The sequence below is a fragment of the Taudactylus pleione genome, unplaced genomic scaffold (assembly GCF_031769625.1).
Source record: "Taudactylus pleione unplaced genomic scaffold, aTauple2 ptg000828l, whole genome shotgun sequence".
Classification (NCBI taxonomy): domain Eukaryota; kingdom Metazoa; phylum Chordata; class Amphibia; order Anura; family Myobatrachidae; genus Taudactylus; species Taudactylus pleione.
The window spans coordinates 4,687,853-4,712,329 of record NW_028285230.1 but is presented as its reverse complement, the minus strand read 5'-3'; the positions used below and the strand labels follow the sequence as shown (position 1 = coordinate 4,712,329).

At 47.6% G+C, this 24,477-nt stretch overlaps 1 protein-coding gene across 3 annotated transcripts in view; it reads right to left on the bottom strand.

Moving 5' to 3' along the window:
- Positions 1-24,477, bottom strand: part of SMPD3 (sphingomyelin phosphodiesterase 3) — a 203,076-nt gene that overhangs the window by 138,774 nt on the left and 39,825 nt on the right. The window contains exon 1 of one of the 3 annotated variants that reach the window (XM_088458333.1): positions 17,655-17,677. The exons of the other annotated variants lie outside the window; for them this stretch is intronic. The gene's annotated coding sequence lies outside the window, so the exon portion shown is untranslated. Of the gene's footprint in view, positions 1-17,654; positions 17,678-24,477 lie in introns of those variants that run through there. 3 annotated transcript variants of the gene reach the window in all.

Here is a 24,477-nt window from a genome sequence, read left to right as displayed (position 1 = left end):
ACCAAGCAACACTGACTGTTTTGGGATCATGTGGGAATAACTGGAAAGAGGAATGTTAGAAAGAGTCTAAGGAGCTCATTCAGACTCGATGTTGCCCCACAGCGCATGCGTACGACGGAGCCGGCTCCGTCATGCGCATGCGCGAGACTCGGCTAACGACGGGTGATCCGTCGTTAGGGGTCTCGTAGCAGACGGGGCGAGCTGTCGTTGTTGAGTGACAGATCGCCCCGTTTGCTGGGCAGGCCGGGGGCGTGCCTGGCCAAACGGAGGCATTCCTGTCGGAACGCTTGCCGTTTGGGGGCGGCCCCACTGACATCATCAGTGATGTCAGTGGGGAGTTTCCTGCTCGATCAGAGCAGGAAGCTCCCTGGGGCTTAAGGTTGACGAGACCCTACCTTAGGGTCTCGTCGTAAGTCGCGATGGTCTTGACCATCGCGAACATCACCCTTGTCGTTCGTTAGAGCTGTGGGTGTTAACCCACAGCCTAATGACCAACATGGAGGCGGCCGTTCAGGATGCAAGCGGCCGCCCTGTTTCAGAACGACCGCTTGCATCCTACGACTGCCTCTGAATGAGGCCCTAAGTGCTTCTTCCAACCCCAGCCTGCTACCGCACTAGCAGTGCACCAACCCCAACTATTTAGTTTTTCTCCTAAATTACAGGTTTAATCATTCATGTCTTTTTCAGGATGGAGCGTGATTGTGTTTTTATTACAGGTCACTAACAACAGGTTTTCCATATTGTACAACTGGAAGGAGAGAATGTAAAGCAGTGACAGTATAGGATGGCTCCTTGTCATCATCACCTCCTGAGTGCCTGTAAAATGTAAGTGCATATGCAGGCAGGCCTGGTTCAGAGCTGTACGCTATTGCCAGCACAGCTGTGATCCCGTACACAGCTGCTGTGTGAAAATATGCATATTGAGACACCCACCGGCAGCTTCACAGATCCAAGCATCTTCGTATAAAGGTGCAGTATCGGCCATAGATCATTCTATGTTAGCAGTCCTGAGTAACCCAATGGCCGTGCAGAATGCAGGAAGTGAGACGCCGGAGCCATATTCACAGCATACGGGATCGCAGACGCAGGATATGACACTCGCCCAAAAATGGTCGCGACCTGCTTACGGTTTTAGCCGACACTCCCCATTACCACCCCCAACCGCTCCCTGTCAATCATACTGCAAATAAATACGTGCGACATCTGTGTACAATTCCACCAATCAGCATGCAGTTCAAAGACTTTACATTACCATAAAGACCGGCTACATAAAGTAATCAAACAACACCATGTAAATGACATGTTGAAAAATAAAATAGATAAAAGCAACACCATCCTAAGGAGCAGGTGCTGTATTTGAACAATAAAGCGAATAATAAACTCATTGATTAGTCCAGGTATGCTATTTAGCTCATTAATAAACTTCTGCCTGTAGCTGCTTTTTAAAGCCTATGGTCCTGATTCAGAGGCACTTGCTATTTGCGAGCGCTCGCTCTGAATCAGGGCGGATTTAAAAAAAAAAAATCTGCCTCCAGGCCGCTCGCATAGCTGTGGGTGACCACCCACAGCTTGTGCGGGCAGCCTGGCGATGGTCGCTGTTATCGCAACCATCGGGCTTGCGACGAGACCCTTGTGGTAGGGTCTCTTCCACCACAAGCCCCAGTGAACTTCCTGCTCTAATAGAATATTCTCACGTGTGATGTCAGTAGGGCCGCCCACAAACGGCAGGCGTTCCTTCGGGAACGCCTCCTTTTGTGCAGCCACCCCCCGACCAGCCTACAAAACGGGGCGAGCTGTCGATCAACATCGACAGCCGCCCCGTTTTGCTGCGAGCCCCAAGCGGGTGAAGTTTTCACTCGCTCTGGGGCTCGCGCGTGCACACTGCCCGACCATCGACCCGCTTGTGAGCGCTATGCGCTCGCGAGCGGGTCTGAATCAGGCCCTATATACAAAGAAGAGTATTTTTTTAGATAGAAGTACTGTAAAGTCCCATAGATTTCCTCCACAAGCACACTGCCACGCAATAGGGGTTACGTTAGGTTGGCATGTGCCAAGGTTTGTCCGCCAAGTGAAAACCAGCTTTTCACTGTGAGCAGAACAGACAGTGGGCTGACTAGAGAGGGGTTATGTGCTGTCACATTATGCAGTTTTATGATCACCGTTGGCAGGAAAATAAGCGATATTGAGATTTCTGTAAAATAGCCTCGTACAGAATATTATAGACGAGCAGCGGGCAGAGTCACAGTCCCATAGACAGTGTCACGGCGAGGGCAGACAAGTGATATGTGGATGAGATGTGGTGTAAACAAATCTAAAGCAAGTGCGATGATTACATTAACATTTTTCGTACATGTGTCTAATTTTCTCGTTATAGCAGCAGTGTGCAAATAAGTGGATTTATCTACATGGAATAATAACATTATGTAATTTGACATACAGTATATCATATTGCAGGTACAGTGGTTTCAGCCATAGTGGCCGTAAGGGGACTAAATTTTCTTGAGGGTGCCCAGCACCACTAGCTTACAACCGTTCTCATTGTGGTAACTGAAAATGCTGTAGAACACCAGGGAGAAGGAGGGGAAAACTGGTGCTTACTGGGGGGCAAAGATTTTATCAGCCAGTGGTATGACAGAAGCAGTGTCGGACTGGAGAATGAAGGACGAGCCAGGGAATACAGTGGTAGGGGTACATGCTTAAGGGATGTGGTAATTTACCACAGGGGGTGTGGCCAGCTCCCAGACAGTCTTCACCAACCATTAGAGACTGTAACTGACCAGCTAATAGAGTAACAATATATAATTTGAGTGCACAGTCTGGAATCTGCCATTAAAGCAAGGGATGGGGCCCTCAAGCAGTGGGGCCCACTGGGGAATTCCCCTGTACCTCTGTGGGCCAGTCCGACCCTGGATAGAAGATTGTTTCCTGACCTTCACCGAACTTCATAATACAATAAGGTATCAGTGCAGTCAGAAGCTCAGTCTTCCTGAGAGAGAGTTTGTTAACAGAATGATTGGTGAATAATTTCAGCTCAGCTTTCCCTACTGGCCAATAGGCTGGAATTAGCTTTGCCCCCTAGCTCCTAGGGTGGACCCAGCCATGCCCACTAGCCACCAGACTGGACACAGATTTGTATAAAAGGTAGCAGATTTTACACATGACCTGAAAGAAGATACTGGAAATGATACCTGGGCCACCAGGTCGACATCTTATCATGTCAGCATGTAATCCGTGTAGACATGATGAATGTCTACATGGTAAATGTGAACCTAACATACCACACCTGGGATCCGGTCACATGGTCAACAGTAACATGTTGACATTCACGGTTCAACATCTCGACAGGCACCATGTCGACATCCTCAGAATGTTGACATGATCACAATGTCGCCACATGAAATGTCATCAAAATGGCGACGGTTAGGCGCAGACGTAAGGGTTATGGTCAGGCAATGAGGGGGTTAGACTGCGGGGGTGGAGATTAGGGTTAGACTGCAGGGGTGGAAGTTAGAGTTAGACTTCAAGGGTGGAGGTTAGAGTTAGTTTGTGGGGATGGAGGCTAGAGTTATACTTCGGGGATGGAGGTTAGAGTTAGGCTGTGGAGGGAGATTAGGGTTAGACTACAGGGGTAGAGATTAGGGTTAGACTGCAGGGGTGGAAGTTAGGGTTAGACAGTGGGGGAGGGTTAGATTGCGGAAGCAGAGGTTAGCGTTAGATTGCGGGGATGGAGGTTAGAGTTAGGCTTTGGGGGGAGGTTAGGGTTAGACTGCGGGGGTGGAGGTTAGGGTTTGGCTTTGGGTGGAGGTTAGGGTTTGGCTTTGGGTGGACGTTAGGGTTAGACACTATACCAGAACCGCCGCTCGTCAGAGGTCTGCACCAGAAGCTGACACGTGACCGCCGGGACCTGGAAGAAGACACTAGAGCTGTTGCAGCCACTGAGACCAGGTAAGTAGCCGCTGGGGCTATCATGTTGGTATGTCATGTGAAGCCATGTTGAATGTCAACATGCTAAGCATTACATGCTTCATGTTGACTTTTTGACCATGCCAATCGAATGCACATTGGCATGATAAATGTCGATCTAACATACCTCAGCCTTACACATCAGCATCCATCTTGTTTATTTTTGCCCTTTAGCCATCACTTTGTAAACTACTAAAGTCAACAGAATGTGCTCTGTGTGGAGTTACTGTCACCAAAATTAACATTCTAGGGATAACTAAATTCAAATTTTTGTATGTACAGTGCAGCAAGAGTCAGTCTTATGCACAATGACATTTCCAGTAGAATTTCTGATGTTTCTCCTGCTCTTCCATCATTGCGTTTCCTGAAGAAAGCCCCAGCCACCCAACATTGTAATGTATATCTGTCAGATCCAGAAATGGCTAAACAACACTCCACAACACTGCTGAGGTGCCCATACACCTACACGATTTCGGGCCGATTGCCCGATTTTCAATGAGTCATAAGAAGGATCTTGTGAAAATCCTGTATTATTTTAGTAAGATAAGATCCGATGTGCGCTCCCGCAGCTCCTATAATCGGATCTTATGATCAGATGTGCAGCACATCTTGTCCATCGTATCGTGTGCAGATCGTGCCGTTTATTTTGTTCATGCGATCCATCGTGCAGAAATTCAAGTAATTTCAATGACTGTTTTTTTTATGAGCCTGTGATCGATCTTACGACAGATCCTGTGCTAAAGAAATACAACAAACATGCTGCCGGGAGCTCCGGGGAATCGTATATGAATCGGATCTTATGCTGGTGGGTAGGTGTATGGGCAGCTTAACATTCTCCACTTCAAATTGCCAGCAGTGGGCACAACCAGTGCCGTAAGTTGGAGTCACAGCGCCCGGTGCCAGCCACTCCCCCCTCAGCACATGACATTGTGATTTTATGCCATGAGGAGTGGGGCCACAAGCAACCTCAGGATGCTCAGAGGGGGTAGGCCCGTTACGGCTGCAGTCCGCCGTTTAGAGCATCCAGACACCCTGCTAGCCAAATACAGGGACTGTGCGCTCTGTGCAGTGGCACCAGTCGCCCATAGATAGTTACGGCTCTGGGCACGACGCGTTAGAATGAGGGTAACCAACATGAACCTCTATATTCTTTTCTTCTGTACCTTATCATCAGCTCAGCATGGAGTGCTACCAGATTGGTTACACAAATGTATCCAATGTTATATTTGTGGTTTCAATCGATAAACTAACCAACACATATGAAATGCATTTATTTTTCTCATACGTTGGTTTTATAGCCAATGGTACCCATGAAATACGACTCGGGCTGGGGCTGTGTTTGGTATACACAATACTTCCTTTGAAGTGTTTGGGATCTGTTTGTATGGCTGCTGTTCAGCAACACTGGTGCTGATGGAGGGTTAAACATGTCAGCTGTAATCACCCACAGTGTGTGCATGGATACAGAATGTGGATATTAGCATGCAGAGTTGTACGCATCTATGTGACCACCCCCAGCCCTATACTGTACATACGCTTGCTTTTCATCGCCGTTATCATTATAGTGCGCACTTGCACCAGCTCTATCATTGATGCAAGAGCTAAATCTGCAAACAGGTGTATCTTTACACAGGCTCAACGTTGCGCGGCCCCCAGTTGCATCAGCACGCCATAACTAATATTCGCCTAAGGGCAAATGCGTCTTCATCAACCATTTACGTCTGTTGGACTGCCTCGAGTACAATTTTGAATCCCCTGTAGATGTGTACGGTAAAAAGAAAAAAAAAAAGCCAATCATCAGCAAGGCTTCCATCAAACTGTTCCATAAAATGTCAGAATGTGGGCCACAGCACGGAGGAACATTAAATATTGAAGATGTGACAAGATGAGAGGGGCCAGGAGCGCAGTCATCAGTAATCGGAAGTAACGCGAACGGGTTACTGTGCCGAAGACATTCCAAGCCTGAACATCCATAAATTCATCAGGGAAAGGCAGATTTGTTTCTTAATGGTATTTATATTAATTCAGTAGAAAATTAACTACCGCCCACGCTGCATTTAATGTGATTACAGAGATCAGTTTAACCATTTCAGGTAACGCAGGCCTGGTCGTATTTAAGATCTGTACTTGTGACCTAAGTTGATGGATAGTGTTCCGAAATACGGCACTGCTGTATATGCGTTACCTCTCAATACCAAAGTCAATTTGGAATATGCTACCCAGCAAGCAAGGCTCTGTCATATAAAATGTCATTATCTTCAATTCTCTTTTTCAGTTGTCTATTGGGGAAACACATTAGAGGGGATGTAATATTTGTACAGACCCACTCCGTCCATGGGGAAGGTCAGAGCAAACGGTGACTCTCCAGCTGCTGTGGAACCACAATATCTTTCCCTGAAAGCCTCCAAGGGGAGAAGCCCTCTGGAACACTGGCGTGGTCTCATACACAATGATATGATAGGGGCAGATAGGAACAGTATCTAGGTGGGTCACTAGGAGTTTTATGATCACCAGTACTGTTAAGTAGCACACACTTCAGTGCATATCTCATACCGGGATGTAGTTATTATCCTGGCTGTGCCAGTGCTCAGAATGCTGGCAACGAAATCCCGACCGTCGGCATCCCTAGAGTAAGTATTGGGGTTAGTTGGAGGGTTAGGCATTAGCGGGATGGTTAGGGATAGGCACTAGGGCGGAGGGCTAGGTTTAGGCTGCAGGGGAGGCAGGTTAGGTTTAGGCACTGCGGGAGTGGGTTAGGCACTAGGAAGGAAGGGTTAGGTTTAGGCACTGGGGGAGAGGGTTAGGCACTAGGAAGGGTTAGGTTTAGGCACTGGGGAGTTAGGGCTAGGTTTAGGCTGTGAGGGAGGGAGGTTAGGTTTAGGCACTGGAGTGAGGGTTAAGTTTAGGCACTGGGGGGTTAGGTACTGGGGGCTTTAGGCACTGGGGGGTTAGGGCTAGGTTTAGGCTGTGAGAAAGGGATGTTAGGTTTAGGCACTAAGGGGAGGGTTAGGTTTAGGCTGTGGGGAGGGAAGGTTAGGTGAAGAAGCATATACTTACCTCCTTCTGTCAGGATTGTGACCTTGTCGGGATGCAGGCATCTGGATCCCGAGTGCCAGCATCCCGTACCCAACCCTATCCCCTTACATTTTATCTGCTCCACCCTCAATTTAGATCTCCACTATCTGTTGGGCCCCATGTCCATTTGACTGTTCTCTGTTTGTCCAAATGTCTATTCTCTTTCAGAAGATATCTGACATTTTCCTTTGCCAAGGACATTCAGTCTTCATTATTTGTGCAGGTTATATTTGACTACTCTCCTGGAACAGCCAAGAGGCTCCCGAAAATCGGGTGGCGCTTTTGACTGCCCGGAAGGGTGGGTGAGTGTACCCGGAACCACCCCCCACTGTGCAGGTACCAATGGGTCTTGGTGGATATGAGGGGTTACCTGTCCGGCCGAGCTATTAATTTTCTCAGTAAAGTATTTTGTATAGAAAATATATTCATCGAATGATTTTAAGTATTTTCAAAATATGAAAATGAATTAGATAGAGAAGGGCCTTTTTTAAGAAGCACACTTAATGAGCACCACAAAATGCTTTGGTTTCATATTAATAATTTTCTCAGTGCACAAAAAGGTGCATGCCTAATTTCCTCTCTTGGGAGATGTCTCTTCAGGCTAGAAAGGTGCCTGGAAGTACAGACAGGTGGAAAAAGCTCCAGAAGCACAAAGTGCAACACGAATGTCTGACCTGCCATTTTCAAACAACCCTGTCATTATAAAAGTGCTAACATTCTTATTTAAGTATATTTGCTAGATATCCCCTGAAAACGCCGGTTTTCGGGGTGTATCCGCAAATATTAAGAATCCCTGGGATTTAAGAGGGAGGGACTGCTGCAGAAATATCTAATATCGCCAGTGGTACCTCCATTTATGACCACAAAGCAGCCCCCATGTGATTCTATTACCAAGCTCCAGAATGTAAAGTATTCTAGATATTAGCCCCGTCCATCTGAAGATGGCGTTAGCCTATAGTAGCCTATGGGTTTATCTTTCGCAAGATTTATGAGAGATTTTCACAAGAGATCCCTCTCCTTCAGCCCCAATATTCAATTTAGGTGTGAGTAATTTATGGCAATAAAAATGTGGATTGAGATAAATAGGGTCCTAACTCTTGCGTTGTATCAAAAACTTCTGCTGGCAAAGACCAATGATGAGTATTGCAGGCGGGAGCCATCTCTGGCGATAGCCATCTCCAGCAACAGCTTTGCAAAGAAGCCAGCTATAGACTCTTTAGCAAGGACAGCAGCAGTATACAGTAAGTACCACAGCTGTCCTCCAATCACTATCAAGACTGTCAAGACACTTTTCTTTCTTCAATATATAACAATTCATTACATTATACTATGTACAAATAGGATAATATCAATTCTGCATTTACTACTTACACTGTGAAGCAGCATTGCATCATTACGCTGTAGTGAGAGAGAAGTTTATACACTGTTTTTGAGTTGGATGTATATTAAGATACAAGCGACTAAATGGAATACACTTTTTTTATGTGTATGTTCCGAGCACATGATGTGTCAAACTGTAAATAAATCCCAAGGTGCTATAAGACCTAATTTAGGGATACTTATCAACATTTGTTCCGAGTGGGCTGGAAAGGGCTTTCAAGTGGGCAGTGATGTAGACGGGGCCGAAGTATTTGCATCATTAGGCCCTGCCCCCTCTGGGGAAATCCAGCAAATCATGCATATTTAAATAGGGGTGTGGCCAAATGGTGCGATTATCATAATGTCACGTTATTAGGCCCTACGCACGGATCTCGGATTGCCGGTAAGTTTCTCCCCGTTCCTGCCCACTTCACTAGGAGAAGTGCCTGCTCTTCCAGGGCTGCATGGGCTACCCGAAAAATCGGGAGCCTCCCGCAGGTCCCAGGAAAATGGGCAAGTATGAATTTAGGACAATGCTGTTCTTTGTACACAGAGAATGTGGACGCCTGGACCAAGGGTGTTTTAGGAGAGGGGAGGGCCTGTGTTCAGACTCAGTGCGGGCCCCCTCCTGCCTCTGATAGTGCAGTAGATTCTGGCTTGGTGCCAGAATCTACTGCGCATGCGCGGGTCTCCAGGAAAGTGCTGCATGCGCCTTTGTCCCAGGGACATCTCTACTGTGCATGTGCAAGTCACCTGGAAGATGTATGCTGCAATTTTCCCTGTGACTTTTGTGCTCTGCAGAGCAGCCCACTGGAGACTGGGGAGAAGTAAATAAAATTATATATGGGTGCAGGGTGCGCAGTGTGGGCCCCCCTGGACCCAGGGGCCCATGTGCACCAGACACCCTGGTGTGTGATTCAAATCAAAAGGGTTATATTTTCCTTGGAAAATGTGCACAAAGGGCAGGTTAGACAGGGTACAAGCTTGCAGGCTTCCCCCACTGTTCTGCTTTTTACGCATCTGTGCCGATAATGTGAAACCGCTGCATGTGTGGACCGATTGCCAGCATATGAAGGCTTTCGCCATTGCAAAAGCCTGATGTGGCATAAAAGAAGTGTGAAGAAGCAGTTTGCTCCTTAATCGCTGGGACAGAGCTCACGAGAAAGACCGTCCCTCAATTTGATAAATTCTTGCGATACTTAGTAATATCACACTGCGAATTTGGGAGAGTATTTCTCATCACAAAATCCAGATTGTGATAAATAGGGGCCTTGTGGTGTGGATTAATTAATAAGAGAAAGGAGAATTTAATACCGTATTTATCTGTGCGTGAGAGATGCTTTTTATTACAGTACAGTGCTCCGAGTACGCATGGAAATATGTTCCTTTGCCAAAGTGAAATACACTGATGCAAAACAGTTTCTATTAAAATGAGAGTTGAAAACAGCCAGCTCCAATCTGGTGCACAATTTAGATTGGGTTTGAAAATGGCTGTGCCCTCTCTGCCTCTCTGCACAGCATTATCATTTTATTTGCATCACAAAATGAAATGTTGTTTGTGCACAAAACAAGATGCACCAAGCATGGGGGAACCACACGGGTGAGGGGCACGTGCCCCAAGTGCCAGATCTGAGGCGGTGCGGCTGGGCTGTCTTCAGGGTCCTTCGACCAGTGCTACCGAATGAGGCACCACCCCATTGGGGACGTAGTGCCACAGTTTGGAGAGAGCAGCACACCGCTGTATGATATACAGTCTTATACTTACCTCTCTGGAGTCTGGGGCCAGCGCTGCAGAAGTCACTGGAAATAACGGAATACAAGGCACAGCTGCACAAACCAAGGTGTATTGTGAGTCCAAAGCTGCTTTTCATAAATGACCTCTAATGTGTTAAACCACTTCAAAAGTCAAGCGTTGCCCTGCAGAGTTGTGCGGGGAACTTAGCAACTAGAAATGTGCAGTGATGCTTTCTCTGAACTGTAATTAACAACTTGGGGGGTGATTCAGCTTGGGACGAAATTGCATTTTTTTTTATCACGACAATAAAGCTGGGTTACACACTTGACACAATATTTTGAATGATTTGCCCGATTCCGACAGACCGAAACAACAAAATCATTAAAATCGTCAAATGTGTACACACTATGCGCACTCGCACAGCGTCGTCAGTCGCATCTTCAGGTCGCTCCTACATTTTGGTCAATCTGAGGATCTCGTCAACGATTTCCAGCAGATCGTGCAGCGTGAATGCACTATATCAGGGGTTCAAGGGAAATCGGGACGACCAATGCGTCATTTGCTGATCAGCTTAAGAAAATAAGGATCACTTACATTTATCGGGGCTTTGACATGAGGGCGGCCATCCCTGCGATGTGTTAAGTGATCGCTAACGTAATCATTTTAATTCCGGGTTCATACCGGCTGCGTTACTGTGCAGTTATCAGACTACGCATGTGTTAGTGGACAGTACCAGGAGGGATCCTTCAGATGCTTTTCCTGGAAACTTTTGCTTAATGTAGTTAATAGACCAGGGACAGGCTTGGTAAATTTGACATTTTAGCAGCCTCCATAGAAACATATGGCGGCTGCTTTTGTGATTGAAAACAAGGGACCATAGCAGATACCTCTGATAAGCTACAGTATGTGTGTTATTTGGGGAAGAATGTACTAAGGGCCGATTCACTACCGATCGCAACTGCGATTATGCATGCCATTGGCCGATTGTTGTGTACTGCGCATGCATCGCAGTGTGTGCGTGCGCGAAGACTCCACTGCGATCTGGACTTCGATAACAGCAACGTACGCAGACACATCGGAGAGTGATTGACAGGAAGTGCCATTTGGGGGTGGTGACGGGGGGGGTGGTCAGCAGAGCACAGACGTGCCAGTGCGTTTGAATGCCGTTACAGGGGCGTGCATAAATTAGCCACTGCGATGCCATTCGCAGCTTGGGTTTTTACTGCGTGCGATGAGGTTAGCAATTCCTGAGTAAGGTCAGAGCTCGTGCAAGTGAGGCTGCGATGGTACTCGATGTTACTGATGGTTTCGCAGTCTTGCTAAATATTACGTATTATGTAAATATTGCAAAGGTGAAAATGGCAGGACTGTGAAAGGGGATGTATGTGGGAGGACAAGGAAAGGGCAGAGTCAAAGGTAATACCTAGACATCGGATTTCAGGAATAGAGGAGAGTGAGTCACATTGTCAACAGAGAAGCAGAGGTTGGGAGCAGAGTGGTCCTTGGCTGGGGGAAAGAAGCGCTGTGCTTTCCAGGACAAGATGGCTAACAGACGGGTGTTGAAAAGGGAGAGAACAGAGGATAAAGAGAGTAAAATTTGGGTACGACTAGAATAGAGGCCACATCAAAGTCTAAAAGAAGAGGTCGTTTTCAGAGGGAAGACGCATAGAGAGAGAGAAGAGAAGGAGGCCAAGAACAGAACCTTAGAGGACTCTGATGGGAATTGGAATCGGAGGGAAGTTAGATGCGAGGGTAGATATGGAGAAGGCAGCTGAGTGGATGATTTGGATGAAAAGAGGGTGGTTAATGCTGTCAAAGGTCACTGTGAGGTCAGGCAGTATAATAATAGAGACCTTTCCCTAAATGTAAATTTGTCCAAGACGAGGTCATCGGTGACCTTGGTGTGGGCAGTTTCAATAGACCAAAAGCATTTTCATGGTGAAAGACACTGATTTCACAAGGAAGTGGGTAGGATTCGGGAGGATGTCCTATTTTTCTGGGAGCCCAAGGGGACTCCCCAAAATTCAGGAGTCTCTTGGACATTTCGGTAGAGTGGGTAAATATATTAATACCGTTACTTGACAAAAAAAAGGAAAAAAAACTTTACACACCCTCCCTACTGTAGCTTTTACTTATGCTGGGTACACACTTAGCATCGTCAGGTCGGCCCTACATGCAGCTCATCCTGACGATGCAACTGTCGACCCCATGCAGCGGGATGTCATAGGGGCCGACATATCAGGCGGTCAGGCACTGGATCGTCTAATGTGTACCGGTGGTCTGATATACTGGCCCGTCGGCGGGGGGGCAGCCCGTCAGGTCGCTGAGTACACGCATTGTTTAGTGTGTACCCAGCTTTAGTGTGTTGAGTTGCCTCCTACTCGCACAGAGATTGTAGATGGCTGACAGGTCACGGCAAATCAGAACTGGGACTCGCTTAGTGAAAGCAAACAGAGATTACAAGCAGAATTAAAGAGTAAAAAAAGAACGTTGCTGCAATTCAGCAAAATCCATTGGAATCACGGCACAGCTACATACAACACTATAGCATGGTTGTGCCGCGATCAGCTGTTCTCTCCTTGTTGTGTATTTTCCTCTCTGCATTCTGTGTGATTGATGCTAGAGCTGTCACAGCTAGAGATTACTCTCCCATACACTGAGACTTAATTACACTGTTTGTAAACCGTCTGAAGATAGAAGCGAAGTCGTTACGTGATGTGAGATGCTGCGTGCTCTACAGCTTATGGTGCTTTGGGGAACATTTACTTTAAATAGATGTTTGCTTTCATTTTTTAAACTATACAAGAAATCTTTTTAACGGTTATTATGGACACCACCACCTTTTCCTTAGCACCGGTTCAGTTACTGTAGTTCTAAATAGACACTTGTACCCTCTTTGTGCCTCCACCTATCCTCTGAACCAGTTTTCAAAAATGCCCCTCGGTGGCGCATCCTCCTTGGAGATGGTATGGAGGGGAGCAACATCTGCTTCCTACCTCTGGGCAGTGACAATGTGGCCCTGCGCCACTCTCCCCGCTGACACTGAGAGCTTACCAGGTATGAAGCTTCCTGCGGCTTCTCCTCCATGCTGGCATCCATTTCTGTGTGGGGCCATTAAAAACACTGGTGAGCCTTAGGGGTATATTTCCTAAAGTGCGGATTTTTAAAAGTGGAGATGTTGCCCATAGCAACCAATCAGATTCTAGCTTTTATCTTCTACAAGGTGCTAGATAAATGTTCAGTAGAATCTGATTGGTTGTTATGGGCAACATCTCCTCTTCTAAAAACCTGCACTTTAGTAAATATACCCCTTAGTGTGTTGCTTATTCAATGCTTTAGGTGCCCTCTAACCATTCTTCGATTAGGTTATCCCTGGTCTGAGTATGGCTATGGTCACGCAGAATGGCAGCGTGTACTGATGCGCTGGAGCTACTTTCTCTGCGTATAGCATCGCAGATGCAGGATGTGACAGGGCCCCAAAGCAGTCGCGACACGCCTGCGTTCATTGCCGCCACTCCCCCAAACTCTCCCTGTCAATCACACTGTGAGTGCATAGTCGCTGCCTGCGGTAATGTACCGTGACACACGTGCCATTCAACTCAGATGAATGCATAGAGAGCCGATAATGGCAAACATCGGCACAACGTATAACTCTGAATCAGGCTCCGTATCAATATTGCAGTAGCAGACCATTGAAAACATGATTCATTCTTGAAATAAAGCAGTTTGTCAGTGTTCCATGGGGGTTTTCTTTATTTCTTACATATTCATATCTTTTTCTAGTGTAATTAAAGCCTAATTCTGAGTATCGCTGCGGCTGAGCAGATAAACTGCAGCGATGAAAAAAAATATATATATATAAAACATAATAATTTGATATAATTATGGTATCATATGCTTTTAGTTTCAATGTATCACTTTCCATAATACCATATGCTTCTGTTCTTTATTTTTCAGTAGAGGGCTGGAGCAATATTAGGCAGCTTTAGGCGGCTGCCTAGGGGCAGGGGTGCCGAGAGGGGGGAGCAGGTACTAATTACCTGGGCCCGGGCTTGCTGGAGGGGCTCGGCGGGGGCCCAGACCCGGTGCCGCCCTATCCACCCCCTATTACATAACAGCAGCTCAGCACAAGCTACTGTGTGCTGGGCTGCACTGGGAGCTTGCTCGCTGCTGCTAAGCAGCAGCCACAGCAGTCTCCTATACCTGTGGGGGGAGCGATCACACTGATCGCGCCCCCACTGGCTATGCGCCGGGCTGAGGGGCTCACAGCGGCCCCCTCCCCAGCGCGCTGTGCTGCGAATTTTTTTTTCTAAGGGGGTGTGGCCACAGCGCCCGTGATTAGGCCACACTCCCTTTACACGGGCCCGCTGCAGCTATTGGCGCGCCTGCTTAGGGCCACCGGCGACTGGACGGCGCCACTGAGTCCACAAAAATAAGAAAGATATCTCTTTCAGTCCAGGCTGGGTGACGGGTCTACTGATGACCAAGGCTGATGCAGGTGTCTGTGTGTGTTAATGAGTGCAGACAGACTTAGTGTGTGTGTTGGGGTGGTGGTGGTTTTATTGAGTGCTGACAGGGTTAGTGTACAGTATGTGTGTGTAAGATTAATGAGTGCTGACAGAGTAAGGTGTGTGTGTGAGGGAGGGTTAATCGGCGCTGACATATAAATGGGCACAGATGTGTGGCATAAATATATATTGGGGCATGGATGTGTGGCATAATGTATTGGGGCACAGCTGTATGGCAGATAAAGAATTTGGGGCACATGTGAGGTATATGTATTAGGGGCATTGTATAGCATAATTCACGGCTTTGTGGCATACGATACATTTGGTGCACAGCTGTGTAGCATATGTATTGTAGGCATTGATGTACATGTATAACATAATTATGAACTGAGGACACAGCTGTGTAGCATATAATGAATTTATGGCACAGATGTGTGGCATATTGTGATTTGGATGCAGTGTTATGAGGCACAGTATGATTTTGGGCTCTGCTGCGTGGCATATTAGTTGGGGCGTTTCTATATACAGGTTGAGTCTCCCATATTCGAAATGCTCGGGACCACGAGCATTTCGGATTTTGGATTATTCCGGTTTTCGGAATACCTGGGGGGGGGCCCAGCGGGTGTAACGGGAGGCCCCGGTGTGTGCTGCGGGTGGGTCCGGAATGTGTTGCGGTGGTCCGGTGGGTGATACAGGTGTCCGGCGGGGGTGTCGCGCGGGTGTTGCAGTGGTCCGGCGGGTGCTACAGAGATCCGGCGGGTGTCGTGAGAGGTCCGGCGACTGAGGCGGAGGGGTCCGGCAGGTAAGGCAGAAGGGTCTGGCGGGTGCTGCGGCTGTCACGAGAGGTCCGGCGGCTGCCGCTGGGGGTCCGGCGGGTGATGCGGGGGGTGGCCTGGCGTGTGTACTATGCCCAGGCCGCTAGTCATTGGCCGCTGATGCTAGTGACGTCATGACGTCAGGTGACATCGTGACGTCACATATGCACCAAAATATTCCGGTTTTTGGAATATTTCGGTTTTTGGAATAACGGATATGGGAGACTCAACCTGTAGTATATTATGAATTTGGGACACCACTGTGTGGCATAGTCTTGGAGGGAGTAAAGGCGGTGGATGAAATGTTGCCTAGGGCACCCAGTCACCTTGCACCAGCCCTGGCTGGAGCGGCTATCTAATCCCACGGTGCTCTCCTTTTTATATGCTGGAGCCCTGTAGGAGACTTGTTATATTTCGTGTGTTATATAAGTGACAAATTACAGGGCTGCACAGATATTCTGGGACTCACCTCTGATCTGATCAGCTGGTACAGACACACAGGTGACAGAAACAACATAGAGTGAAGATGCTCTGGCCAGTAGTCATTAGGGAATGGAATGTAAGCAGGCTTCCAGATGGAAGTTGTCAGTTTGCATCCGGAATGTTGGGGTGCCAGATATCGATCCTACGTCCTTCTAGATTCTCCTCTTTGTGACCAGATACATACAACACAACTCACAAAGCTCAATATACAGTATGGCATCATTTACTAATCTATGTTGCACTTCTGATAGTGGTGTTTCACAGAGGCTGCAAGGGAATGACCTGCATCAGCACATTCCTGTACTGTCTTTGCTGACCAGAAAATCAGCAGAATAGTCCCCTGGATGGAGGGAGGAAAACTGAGATCATGTGCGTTCAGCCACATGGCGCCCTCTGACACGGCTTACCAACAACATAGGCCACTTGTAATGGATCTGTGATCAGCTGTGTGAGGTGCTTCGTGCCGCCTCACTCGCATTCTGGCCAAGGTGAAAACTGTAATCTGGGTCAGAGGCGAAATGATCCAGCTGTTTTGAATGAGGTTATTTTAAAAAGAGACCTTCATCCTATCCATTGTACCTTACAGTCTGACCTAGATGTAGGGATTGCACTGGTTACTAATAGCTTGGTATAGCAGAGAGGAAAGCTGGTCATGCATAGGCCCAATCTGCCGCCCTGCGAGAGCCAAAGTCACAAGATCATCCCTCAAATTGGCGGCACTCTCTCTGGTGATCTGGTTACATGAAATTTGGGTTTCCTTCCGAGCACGGTTCTTTAAAGAGGCAACAGCTGTGAAAGCGGGTCCACCTAGATGGATTTTAACCCTGTAATTATGGATTCATTTTTTTTTTAAATTTTGCTTTAAAACAGTCATTAGTGTTGGGGTCAGGTGGAATATCGCCAGCAGTAATGTGATTCTCCAGCTTTCGGGGTCATCTTCTGAAGCCCAACTCACACAAAAGTACATCAACCTGGTTGGGTAAAAATCCCATCACCGGCATCCGGACAGGGTTAGGATACTCAGAGCCTCCTCCCCCCCTAGTGCCTAACCCCTAACCCTAATCTTCCCCTCAACCCAGCTACTTACCTTCAGGATGCCGGCAGTTGGGATGCCGATGCCGGGATTCTGACAGGTGTCAGGATTTTGGTGTCGGTATTCTAAGCCCCGGCATCCCCTTGTGGCGGGATACTGAACGTATCCCCATCTGCCTAGTTACCCATTCCCACTCAGACTGTATCGTCAACAGCAGCTGAATATTGTTCAATTGTCCCGGTGATATATATATATATATATTTTTTTTTTTTTAAATTGCAGGGCCAAGGGATTTTTTTTGAACTGTGGCAATAAATATTTTGAAGTGGGCAATTTATAGTATTTTGGAGTTGAGCCTGTGATATATATATATATATATATATATATATATACACAGTCAAAAATCCACTGCACTCGCCATTCCCAGACTTGGCTTGTGACCACATTGCTTAAATAAATAAAATCAGAAAACTCAGCACTCACCATGTTTAAACACTCACAATAATGTATAAATAAATAATGGGGTTTTGGTTCATGGATTGATCAATGAATTTAAGCCTGCAGCCCACATAACGGGACCCCACTTCTCTGCAGGTCCTACACTATCTGTCACACTGATGGAAACCTGGTAGCTGCTATCACATAGTTTAAACTGAAAAAATGTTACCTGGTTTAAAGCTCACCTGCCAGCTAAAGGCAAGGCAGTCACCAAACATAGCTTCTATCAAACTACCAAAAAGGCAGCTGACACAGGTTATTATAAACGAGTTTTCACATGGGGTGCATGAGAAAGCTATGATCACAAAAGGTTAATTAGAAATTAACCACATAAACACAGTCAAAGCTGTGTCAGCGGTGTCAGCTCCCTTTTTATTTATTTATACATTATTGTGAGTGTTTAAACATGGTGAGTGCTGAGTTTTCTGATATATATATATATATATATATATATATATATATATATATATAAAAAATTAAATTGCAGGGCCAAGGGATTTTTTTTGTACTGTGGCAATAAACAAGTATTTTGAAGTGGGCAATTTATAGTATTTTGGAGTTGAGCCTGGCGACGCACTAGCTTTCTTAGAAAATGAATATATGTAAGCCTGATTGCATGCTTACACACGCCAAACTACTTGATACATATTTACTTGATCTCCGCTCGACTGGGGCAGGCATCCACACCAGGTAACCACAGATAGGAACCTCGGTGCTTTCAGAGGCAGAATTAATTATGCATAACGTATTCATTTGTTTAGAAGTTCAAAAAAGGCTGAATTAATGAGATCAGCTTCCTACACAGTGCAGGAAACGCAGATGAATAATTTATAGCTAGTGAAGCGAACAGCACATGTAGGACTGTAACGAGTCGCTCTACATTTTCTCAGCAATCTCAGAGCAGTAGCACAGAGGGGTCAGCGTGGAAACACGAGCAGCGGGAGAGGGTTACATGTCAGGCCTGGCCTGGACACCAGTCGCCAGCTAATCAAAAGTAATTATTTTCTTTAACATCCAGAAATGATTACAATGAAAGGTAACAGGTACTATCATAAACATAACATTTGGGAAATTCTAAAAGGGAAGATTGAATTTAGGTATTTATGTAATAAGGATAAATAAAATAGTATGGGTTGAATTTATATACTATACTGCACAGGTTTCTCAAACTCGGTCCTCAGGACCACACACCGTGCCTGTTTTCCAGGTCTCCTCACAATCACAAGTGAAATAATTAGCTTCAACTGTGGATCTTTCAAAATGTGTCAGTGAGTAATGACTACACCTGTGCTCCTGCTGGGTGACCTGGAAAACGTGACCTGTGTGGGGTCCAGAGGACCGAGTTTGAGAACCACTGCTACAGTATACAGTATAGTATATCTTCAGCACATTGGATAGCAGCTTCATCTTGAAGGCTACTGTCACTATTGCTGTTAATGAAGCGGCTTTCTCAAAGATTACCAGCCATTATTAGACAGTTCATGTCACTATAAACAAACATGTGTTAATTAAATGCTACATGACTAACAACTTACATTTAATAGCCACTTATTTCAGGACCTGTTGCTCTTCTCAGTGGTGCAGGGGTAGGCCAAGCGTAGGACACAGTAGAAGGCATTCTTCTTAGGTAGATATCAAGAATGCTCTTCATGAATTGGATGCATCCTAAGGATGTACGATGGTAAGGTTCGAGTCTAGCCAAATGCTTAGAATGATATCATGTTAATCTGAGTCCCATTTTGAAAGGCGCTGTTGTGATTGGGATGCACGGTATCATAGTATAAAGTGCTGGGCGTTCCTGGGCTGTGACTGAGAGGTGGTGAAACAGATGCACAGGGATGGTCCGCCATATGGGCGTGTTAAGGGAGTGTCACTTAAGCATGTCTGCGGACTCAGGGCCTGATTCAGAGCCGGACGCTCTGACCAGAGCGCTCGCTCTGAATCAGGGCCGTCCTAACTAAAATTGGAGCGGCCTCTTGGATGCTCGCATAGCTGTGGGTTACCACCCACAGCTTATGCAAGCATCCATGATGATGGTCGTGATGGTCAAGACCATCGCAACCATCAGGCTTGTGACGAGACCCTTGCGGTAGGGTCTCGTTGCCGTAAGCCCTGGAGTGATTTTGGCTCTATCAGAGCCAAAATCACTCCCACTGAAATCACTAGTGATGTCAGTGGGGCCGGACCCAGACGGAAGGCGTTCCCATGGGAACGCCTCCGTCTGGGCACCCACGCCCCCGGCACGCCCACCAAAGGGGGCGTGCTGTCAATCACCATCAACAGCACGCCCCTTTGGTGCGAGACCCCGAGCGACGGCTTGGCCGTCGCTCACCGGGTCTCGCGCATGCGCCCGACGGGCACCATCGACACGCTTGCGAGCGTTCCGCGCTCGCGAGCGGGTCTGAATGAGACCCTCAGGGCCCGATTCACTACGGTTCGCAATTCTGCTTATACGCACGCACCACAGTTGCTAATATCAGCAGTGCTATTTAAATGTTTGCATTCACATTGCGATCGCAGCCTGACATAAGGACGCCCACTTCCCCTCACTCACATCCGCATACTAGGGCAACACAACAAAACCATCGGTAACATCAAACCCATGAGCACACTTGCACAAGCCCTGACCTTACTCAGAAATTGCTAACAGCCACACATGTTATCAGTGCTATGGCTGCTTATGGCCATGCAGTAGCTAATTTATGCACGCCCCTGCAACGGCGTTGAAACGTACTGGCACGCCTGCATTCGCCCCCCCCCGTCACCACCCACAAATGGCACTTCCTGTCAATCACTCTGCTCTGGGTCTGCGTAGCCTCTGCAATCGCAATTCTGTTTGCGATTGCTAGTTCACACACTGCGATACATACGCAGAACGCACTAATCGACTGATTGTATGCGTCTTTGCAACTGCGATCCCACAGACACTCAATCATTCTCTTTGGAAGCCGTACTCAGGGGATGATTCAGCAGAGGATGCAGGGCCTGATTCAGAGCCGCTCGTAAGCGGCCGCTCGTTCGCTCTGAGCGATGTTCGCACATCTGCGCATGCGTATGGGTTGTAATACACATGCGCGAACCAGCCAGTGCAGTCAGAAATCGTGTGCTCGCAAAATAGCGAATGCCTGCTAATTTGAGTGACAGGATGAGGCGTTTGTGGGTGGTAACGGGAAGGTGCTTGAAAACGGGGAGTGGAGATCCGAACGCAGGCGTGCCAAACGGTCAAAACGGGCGTTTTAAGGGTGTGCATAATTAACAAAGCAGTGTCATTGACCACGTCACTTGGTTGTTTTTTAGCCTGAACTGCTTGCATGATTGCGGTAGGAAAATGCTACCACAAGAATAGCGAGCAGTTCATACGCCGTTCGATGAACTCGATTAATCTAATAAATAGCGGAGATGACGTATGATGCGAGCGGCCAGGGGGGCTTTTTTTCAAAATAGCGAGCACGTTTCGTTCGCTCGTTCAGACATAGAGGCGTCATCAGACCGCAAAGAGCGAGTGCTCAATTTAAATAGCCAGCCCCTTTTTATGAACGAGCGTCCGCAAATAGCGTCCGGCTCTTAATCAGACCCGCAGTACTATCTCAGATGCTAACATGTTAGCAACTGCGAAAGCTCTAGTATGTAAATGCAGCAGGAGGCGTTAACGATCTGAGCTGCGCCCACGGACGCAGCATCAGTTAATCTACGTGATCCTTGGCTGGCTGAGCGACCATGGGGACACGCAAGCCAGCCATCACAGAAGTCCCTAAGAGGCCAGGAAATTTCCGTCTGGTCTCTTCCCTCCCTCCCCAATGGCGGTGACGCCTCGTTTTGGAAAGCGGAGGCCTTGGCCGCCTCCCCGCCCCCAAAGGACAGCAGACTGTCACTCACTGACAGTCTGCTGACGCTCTGCGTCCGTTCAGGCAAGACCCGTTCTGCCCCTGCGCAGATCCCCAATAATCGGGAAGCTGCTATCAGCAGCGCACGCTACTGAATCAGGCCCTCATAGGGCTCATGCAAGTTTCGATGGTCTGACCAATGGTGGTGTTACAGCGTGTAAAGACGCTGAAAGTGGGCACCTCAGTTCAAGCACATTTCTACGCAGGGAGGTACACTAGGGAGGGACTTCAGTGGCATTTGCATAAAGTCACAGACGCGCAAACACCACTGACGCAGCAGCGGCTGCATCCATCTCTGCATCAGGCCCAGAATTGCCTATTCTAGAAGCGAGACATACAGATAAAATTGTGCTCTTAGAACTTTTATTGGGTTTACGATTCCACAGAAAGTTCAGTAATACAGATGTGTTCACATATATCTATCCTCAAACTGCGCCATAAGCGGCGGATATCAGATGCCGGAGGTGGGCGTCTCAGGGCACAAGATGGCGGCTGAGTCATTAGCATATTTTTACATGTCCACTGCATACGGATTCACAGTCACAAGCAAACTAAGATGCAAAATTGAGGAAAAGTAGCACAATGGAGGAAAAAAGTACACAATTTAGGGTAAAAAGGCAAAAGACCGGTCCGGTTTAAGTGACCTGTGCCATGCATCGCAACTTTAATCTTACTTTGCTACAAAAATACTAATCCTAATTACCTGGAACAGTATAAGCAAAGTAAGATGCAAAACTGAGGAAAAAATATGCAGCCAGTGTAAAAAGGCAAAAGATATGTCTGATACGAGCGACCGGCCCCATGCATCGGTAGCAAGCAGAAATGGAAGGTGCGTTCCTGGACAGTAACTGGGAGGTAGCATGGGGGGTGGCTAAAAACATGCACTGAGATGCCGCATCTTATGGGAGTGTCGGAGCTGTGTCACGTACAGCTGTCGAGTACAGAGACGCTGAAACACTCACATTGGAGGCTATAGGTCTGGTGCAAGTTTTGATGGTCCATCTAAAGATGCACTAAGCTGTATTTCAGGTTGCTGACAGGAGGTGTCTCGGCCCTTGCACATTCAGACGCACGGATCTATACCAGGGAAGGGCTTCATAGTGGCATTAGCAGCAAAATATGAGGTCAGGACTGCATGCTGTTCAGAATCAGTCCCTATATATGAACTAAAATGTAAAACTGAGGAAAAAGTGAGGAAACCATGGCACACAAACGATAGGTGTATGAGGGCACATCTGTAGGATAGTTTGATGTTTGGATTCAGGACCTCATTCAAAGCCGCTCGCAAAATGCGAGCGCTCGCTCTGAATGAGGACGGCCGCATCTAAAAAATGATCTGGCCTCCTGGCCGCTCGCTAGGATTATGGTCGCGATGGTCAAGACCATCGCGACCATCGGGGCTTGTGACTAGACCCTTGGGGTAGGGTCTCGTCTGCCGCAAGCCCCAGAGAACTTTCTAATAGAGCCGGAAGCTTTCCCACTGACATCACTGGTGATGTCAGTGGGGCCGCCCACAAACGGCAGGCGTTCGCTTGGGAACGCCTGTGTTTGTGAAGCCACGCCTACAAAACGGGGCGAGCTGTCGATCAACATCGACAGCCGCCCCTTTTGTAGTGAGCCACGGAGTGAGGAAATTTCTCTGTCGCTCCGTGGCTTGCGCACGCGCAGTGCGGCCGCTGCGCGTGTGCACAGCCAAACATCGACCCGCTTGCGAGCGGGTCTGAATGAGGTCCTCAGTGTTTCCCTAACAAAACTAAACATGGCGCTTTATTGCTTTGAATACAAGGTTAATATGACAAATCATTATTGTGGTAAAAACTCCACCAATATGGGTTTACATATCAATGACCGGTCTTCTGTAATAACAGTGGGTGGTTTTCCATGAATGATTTAGGCTTCTATGGAGTAACGCTTATCCCTTACAATGCACCATCTTATGCAGCAGAGTAAAATAATGGATTATGAATGACTAGAGATAATTGGTTTTGTTTGATAACAGATGCAGTCAGTCAGTCATACAAACCAGTCTGGAAAACAAATTCCCTTTACCAATGCCATATACGAGATAGTAACAAAATGTAAAAAAAAAACAATGGTACCTAATTTAATACCCGCACTTTGGGCCTGATTCAGAGCCGGACGCTCTGAACGAATGCCCGCTCTGAATCAGGGCGGTTTTTTGTTTTTTTTGTGCTTCCTCCTGGACACTCGCATAGCTGTTGGTTACCACCCACAGCTTATGCGAGCGTCCATGATGATGGTCGCGATGGTCTTGACGAGACCCTTGTGGTAGGGTCTCGTTGCCGCAAGCCCTGGAGTGATTTTGGCTCTATCAGAGCCAAAATCACTCCCACTGACATCACTAGTGATGTCAGTGGGGCCGGACTCAGACGGTAGGCGTTCCCACTGACATCACTAGTGATGTCAGTGGGGCCGGACCCAGACGGTAGGCGTGCGGCCAAAAAGATGGTCGCGATGGTCAAGACCATCGCGACCATCGGGCTTGCGACGAGACCCTGCGGTATGGTCTCGCTGCCGCAAGCCCAGGAGTGCTTTTGGCTCTATAAGAGCCAAAAGCACTCCCACTGACATCACTAGTGATGTCAGTGGGGCCGGCCTCAGACGGTAGGCGTTCCCATGGGAACGCCTCCGTCTGGGCAGCCACGCCCCCGGCACGCCCACCAAAGGGGGTGTGCTGTCACTCACCATCGACAGCACGCCCCCTTTGGTGCGAGACCCATAGCGACGGCTTGGCCGTCGCTATTCAGGTCTTGCGCATGCGCACGACGGAGCTCCCTCCGTTGTGCGCATGCGCACTAGGGCACCATCGACCCGCTTGCGAGCGCTCAGCGCTCGCAAGCGGGTCTGAATCAGGTCCTGAGTCAGGGGTACACGATGAGCGGCTGCGATTTATCACATATACTCAAGTGTGAAAATATGCATATGTCAGATTCTTTGTGTACTTCCATGCGACGGTCTGAACTAACCCTGTGATGCTCACTTTGCATATCTGAGCAATGCTCAACTCTACTTTTGGATCTGACCTCTCCACCATCGACACACCATTGGTCGCAAAATCGACTGCCAGGCGCACAGCCCCTTTAGCTGCGGTGCTGTCAAAGAG